The following is a 7500-nucleotide window of genomic DNA, read 5'->3' on the forward strand; positions in this document are numbered from 1 at the left end:
ACAATGTTTTCATATTTAACTTGTCACAAACTATGCTGTATTATCACTACAGCAATTACTGTCAGAGTGTCAACTTCGTGCCATTATATAAATGAGCTGTATAAATCCCAAGCGCTGTTCGTATTAAATAGTTTTCGGTTGCTATAATCGGAAATTTGGTAGGGACAGAGGACTCACTGCTGATGAATTTTTAAATAACAATGCATTAGGCCGGTCCAATCCTGTAATTTCAATTCAATCCAATTGTACCCAGTCTAGCAAGACAGCAGTGTGAGCCTGTTTTCACAGCGAAACCAATTAAATATTAATCTGAGGTCGGTACATAAGTTTATTCACAACCTAAACTTTATTGTTACTCTAGCTAGTATACGTTAACCTGAAATCAAAAGTTCCCTACAAAGCCAGACTATATGACATTCGAAGGTCAGCTAATCAACAGGTGTCATTTTACAGTAGACATTAAAATGGTCGGGTAAATTGCTAGGAGACAACTTGCCAAAACTGTCCTTCAACTCATCTTAATCAACTTAAGCTAAGAAGATTAATATTTTCAGATCTTCCCAGTAAATTAACAACAGGCTGCTTCTCCTGATAGGTAGTTTTGATATTGATGTTGTAGTTGTTAGTATCTGTGGTAATAATGCTCGAGATGGAGATAAAAATGGAGATGGACATGGCGGGTTTGTGGTGGGGTGGCAGAATAAGTTCGATTTATCAGTTACTTACTCTGCATCTTATGACATAAAAACTATGCATATGCTGTGAGTATAGATGCATATGCATACTTACACACACACGCGTATGCAAACACATAGATATATATATGTATATGTGGGTATCTACGTATGTACAGAGTAGTCTCAATACCAAACTAGATTAAAGTACTTTTATCTGATCTTGGTATTGAGATTGTATTTACTCTGCCCATCTTATCACAATCTAGTTACATATTTGTATTTTTCACATTTTTATGTTTCCTCCCGATATAAGCAAATCATAAAACCTGGTCTGAAGAGGTTCTACCGTCATGTATAAAAGCGCAAATATTACGTAAATCTTCACTTGCATTTTTTGCTTGAACTGACGTTGGAATCAAAGTTGGTAGAAACACAATTGTAACTGGTCATGAATGATGTGTTAAAATCTTTCTTTGTCTTCTTATTTGGATTAGAGTCTACTCTTTGCTAAACCCATACAACGGTTTTACTGCTGTGAAACTTGGATTTCCTACACCTGAATAATTTCAACATTAGACTGGAATCCGACAGTGTAGATAGCCTAAAGATCGGGTTGGGTGCTGCTCTGGAAATACCCCATCTTTCTACTCTCTCAGAACCGTGTGCGTGTGTGTGTGTGTGTGTGTGTGTGTGTGTGTGTGTGTGTGTGTGTGTGTGTGTATATGCATGTATGTATGTATGCTTGTATGACTAGGTGGCTAGTCCTCTTATTTATACAGTGTGAACGCCCAAAGTTATTCAGGACAGTCGCAAAAGGATTTCTCGCAGTCCAAAGAATTCAACACGTAAATTGGCGCAGCAGCAGATCATGCTAACTGGTGTTGAAAAGTTTTAAGTTGAAGCAATATCGTTTCACATCTGTACAACAATTAAAAGCGGATGACAAGAGCAAATGAGTAGATTACTGCACATGGCCTCTAAACAGCTGTTACAAGGGGTCGAAATAACACAATGACACAAAGAAAGGCCGGCTGCTTTTTCGCGTCTGTTTAGTATGCAAAGGAACGCAGGCTACTTTCTCGTGCGCTACTCTACATAAAACCCATAGTTTTTCTCATCTTCTCATTCTTTCTGTTAACGTCTATCGCAATTCTGTTTTTACATGCCAATGATATGGTTGTTACAGAATATATGTACACAGACATCTCAGAATCAAAGAGATATCATCATATACGAGAGATTTATTTCTAGAAACAAAATAATGTCATATGATACATTTAAATACTTAATCTGGTATTTAGTAGACATGCGTTGTGTATAATAAATTACCAATTTTGAAGTATCAGGAGTGTCACCACAAGTAAAACGATATTATGAGGTGGATTTATTTACTTTTGAGATGTCTGTGTATATAAATATAAGGTAAACTTACGGGGAGGGGGTTAGTAATCGCACATTTTTAGCCTCGTCGTGAAAAGTAGATACATGTTTTTAAAGTTCATACTTTTATTCTCTTTGTCCAGAAAATAGAAATCGGCTTGACTAGTTGCCGTGGGTTCAAGACAGTAAGTCTTAGTTTTTATTGTTGCTGGTTTTGTTGGAAGAAGAGAGCCCATGACCTTTTCAGGTCCACGAAACCGTCAATGTTCTGCTTTAACTGTTGTAAATGAATACCTGCTGGGAAGATATGAAGAGGTAGGAGATCCTGAGAACCAATGTCCTGGGGATAGGGACTCTGGGTGTAACGGTTAGAGCGTGTTTTGGAGTGTCACAACATGGATAGTAAGAGGAGGAGGATCGTGTCTATGTGGAGGTGATACGTGGCCACCCAATGCCAGCGGAACATAGGCCATTATACAGGGTGTCCACAAAGTCTGGGTACATGGGATTAACACATACTTTAAGAAATTATTATTTCTTATACTTAATTGTTTATGTTATGATTTTATTTACTCCATGTACCCACATGGGATTAACACATACTTAAAGAAATTATAATTTCTTATACTTAATTGTTTATGTTATGATTTTATTTACTCCATGTACCCACATGGATTAACACATACTTTAAGAAATTATAATTTCTTATACTTAATTGTTTATGTTATGATTTTATTTACTCCATGTACCCACATGGGATTAACACATACTTTAAGAAATTATAATTTCTTATACTTAATTGTTTATGTTATGATTTTATTTACTCCATGTACCCACATGGGATTAACACATACTTTAAGAAATTATTATGTCTTATACTTATTTGTTTATGTTATGATTTTATTTACCCCATGTACCCAGACTTTGTGGACACCCTGTAGTGGCAGTAGAAGAGATAGAGAGAGAGAGAAGTTAAATGTGAGTGCGTCTATGAATGTTTTTTTTATGCCAATCAATTGAGCTTATCTTAGTCTCTATCTTAACGCACCAAAGCCCTCCTCTTTGTTAATCATACTCATTGCCAACAATTGTATTGTTGTGAAAATTTGAGCTGACTAGTTTGTTTATTTTTTGAGTTTGCGTGTACTATAGATAGCAATGAACTACTATGATTAGGAAAATGAGTAAACAATCTCCGTTGAAGTGACAAACAAAGCAACGAAACTAACCAGGTCTGTCTCCTTTTTCTAGAAACACGGAAAAAGATGTGGTTTAACCACAGAATTTATCTTTTACGGCGAGGCTAAATATGTACTTATTGAAAGCATAGCCTCGTATCTAAATATAAATGCATGTAAGAATTATGAATATAAGTGTGTGTTTGTGGACATCATATTTGTTTACAGAGTATTTTAATTCATTACTTTCTGTCTGTCAAATATATTTCACTCGTATGTTTGAGCTGACATGAATACATTTGCTGTAATCTATTATGTATTTGAATGTTTATATCATATTTTTAGATTCCTTGGTTTTCGTTCACCAGCATTCCCTTTATATTTTACAGCTAGCAATATTGTAGAAAATGTTTTTCTTTATACAAATACAAAAGAAATTTGGATTTCTTTTAATAAATAAAATATTTTTTTGCCTTACCAATTCTCATATATATTTAATTCAAAGTTATATTTCGTGGGTTGTTCTGTGTGGTGGGTGTAATATTTATAATGCAAATAATTGATATATTTGTATATATGCCCGTGTATGTGCATACATATATTTACACACAAACATCCATTTATATATAAGGTTGGTGCATAGTTATTGCGGCCTTTTTTCAATAAATTTTATTCAACAAAAAAATAACAACGTTTAACAAAAACATCTTTAAATGATTATTCCGACCGGCTGCCAATCAAATGGGAAGCTGTAATTGAAGTAAATGGTGAATATGCTCCGGAATAATCATTTAAAGATGTTTTTATTAAATGTCATTGTTTTTGTTGAATAAAATTTATTTTTAAAAAGCCGCAATAATTATGCACCAACCTAATATATATATTTATTGGGTGGAATGTATACATACATATATGGGAGTGTGTGTGCGTGTGTGTGCTGTGCTTACTGTGTATTCTTGTTCAATTATCAGTTTTTCTTTATTTATACTATCGAGTATTCCTTTATCTACATTATTATTAATGTTAAACATATTTTGTTTACATTTTATTCGTATTTGTGTAGGCTATTCATTCTTAATTTAGGAACTTTATTTTTAGAACAACAATGTTATCGCAACCATCACATTTCTTTATTGAATTTTATTGCCCAAAGAAAAGTTTGGCATTTTCAAATCTAGGTTTTATTTAAGCTTGTGTACATTTATATTTAATATATTCTTTTATATTCAAACACAGAAAGACCTTCGCTGCTGTAACTATCTCAGAAGAGAAGATTTTCTCATAAACAATGTGCATGGAAACACAGCAATCGGGACTATGAATGACGTCGCTAGAGTGTAGAACACATGTTCCTGCTTTGTTTCACCTCATCGGCGAATCCCGTCTAACTTTTTCTTCCGATAGTTTTATCACAAATATTTGGAGACAGGACCTAAAAATGTTTGAAGACATGACCTAAAATTATTTGGCGACATGACCTAAAAATTTCTTTTCCTCCAGAAAAAAAACTTCCATTTTTTAATATCTTCTTGAAGCAATTTCATAAGCAGCTTCTTTCATCACCAAAATTTCAAAACTTCTCCAAACAAACACACCTTGTCTTTCGATTTCTCGCTCTTTCTTAATCCCATAATCTTTCTTTGACTCAAACCTTTGCATTAGCTTCAGTTTCCCCACTATTTTAGTACGGTAGTGTACCTCCTGGTGTGTATTAAGATTCCATTTTCATTATACGAGAAATTATATTCAGAATCAATGCGCAACAGTTTGCTTGAAGTACCCGGTACAATAACAGATAATTTTTCCCTCTGTTCAGTGAATTCAAGCTTACTATAACTTTTTGTTTTGCTTTTCTTCATTTTCTTTTGTACTGAGAAGGGTAAAGTAGAAAAACAAGGTTTAATGTTTGAAAAACAAAACCCCAGAAATCTCACAAATGTTCTCAAAGAATGAACAATTCGACGTGGCTGCATGGTAAGAAGCTTGCTTTCTAACCACATGGTACCGGGTTCAGTCCCACTGCGTGGCACCTTGGGCAAGTAGTGTCTTCTATTACAGGCCCAGGCCGACCAAATCTTTGTAAGTGGATTTGGTAGATGGAAATTGGAAGAAGCCCGTCGTATATATATATATATATATATATATATGAATTTATATACGTGAGTGGGGGATTTGTGTTTGACTCCCACCCTCCACCGCTTAACAATCGGTGTTGATGTGTTTATGTCCCCGTAACTTAGCGATTCGGCCAAACCGACTGATAGAATAAGCAGCAGGCTTAGCAAAAAAGAAAAAAATTAAGTACTGGAGTCGATTTTGTCAACTAAAATTCTTCAAGGCAGTACTCCAGCATGACTGTTGACTAATGACTGCAACAAATAAAAGATAAAATATACATAAGTGTGTGTACAAACATACATATATACATGCATACATACATACATATATATTCTAATCTAGGTCATTACTTGTTTATTAAAAATTACTTTGCTACATCGCTAGTCTTATAGATTATGTATCTTCGCCATAGGATCTACTATAACTGACAAATATAAATGAAAATCACTTTCCTTTCTTCCACTTTCAAATATCTAAAGAGATAAGAGAGAAGAAGAGAAAATTGCCTAGAAACCAGACCTGCGCTCAACTCCAAATGAATCCACTCGAGTAATTATATAAAGCTTAATACGTCTTTGAGTTTTACGTCTCTCTTCTTCAAGTGCTACTTCAAGACAGTGATTACTTCATTTGAGAGGAAAATACCAGCTCTCAGATATTTCAATATCATTCTCCATAAACAACCACCCTTTCCCCCATAGCTACGGGCTGTGGCGTGTAATAACAACTACAACAGCAGCAACAACAACAACAATTACAACAATAAGAATAATTATGATAATAATGGTTTCAAATTTTTCTACAAGGGTAGCAGTTTTGGGGGAGGGGATGAATCGATTACATCAATCCCAGTGTTCAACTGATACTTATTTTATTGAGTCCGAAGGGATGAAAGGCAAAGTCGACCTCGGAGGAAATTGAACTCAGTGCGTAAAGACGGACGAAATGCCGTTAGGCATTTTGCCCAGCGTGCTAACGACTCTGCCAGCTCGCCGCCTTGATGAAAATGATAATAATAATGATTTCTTTATTAACCACTATAGGTTCACAAAAAACAGCATAACGAAACACTGCCTGCCTTTCTCGGCCAAAGGAAGGCGGCGGGACGACCACTACGATGATGATAATATTAATCGATATATGTTGAGTTCAAATTCCGCCAAGGTCAACTTTACATGTATACATATATGTGTGTGTATGTGTGTGTGTTTATATGTGTGTGTGTGTGTGTAATATGATATATTGAAGACGGCTATATTCAAAATAAAACCAAAAAGGCATATATATATATATATATATATATATATTATTATTATTATTAATATTATCATATATGTGTGTATGAATGTGTGGGTGTATATATATATATATATATATATATATAGATGGATAGATAGATGCATATATCATATATGTATGTGTATCGAAGTAGAAGGCGTAACGCGTATGTATGCATGTAAACATACATTTATGCATGGATGCACACATACACATACATACACCCATACATGCATATATTTATACACACACACACACACACACTCACACACCCATAGAAACACACATATATGGACGTATAAGTGCGTACGTATCAACGTACATATGTTTGTATATAAGTATGTATGTGTGTGTGTGTTTGTGTGCGCGCGCCGCGTGCATGTATGTGTATACTTGAGCAAATTGTGTTTGAGCAATTTCGTGGTTGGATTTATTACTTGTTGACGAGTATGAGTAATAAATTCAAGTAGTGTGAATGTAAAGGTGAAAAGCAGCAGAAAAGATAAAGAAAGACCGGGAAAGAAAAGTAAGAAAGACAGAACGAAAGAATGAAAGGGGCGAGTTTTTAACAAGCTGGCAATCACCATGACATTCCTGCAGGAACTTTACGTGAGTAGTTTTTATTTATAGTAATAGCGTCTATGACGTCACTGCCTCGTTTTAATAGTTGAAAGTGTTTTGTTTTGTTTTTTGTTTTGTTTTTTCTTGGTTGTATTTTTTTTTGTTCCTGCCAAGTGGATTTATGTATATATATATACACAGAGGAATCTCCGCCCCCATCCAACCCCGAAATACACCCACATGCAGAAATATAAATGCATAGATAAATAGATAGATAGATAGATAGATAGATAGATAGATAGATAGAT

Source organism: Octopus bimaculoides, chromosome 18, assembly GCF_046866305.1.
Source record: "Octopus bimaculoides isolate indiv1 chromosome 18, ASM4686630v1, whole genome shotgun sequence".
NCBI lineage: Eukaryota > Metazoa > Mollusca > Cephalopoda > Octopoda > Octopodidae > Octopus > Octopus bimaculoides.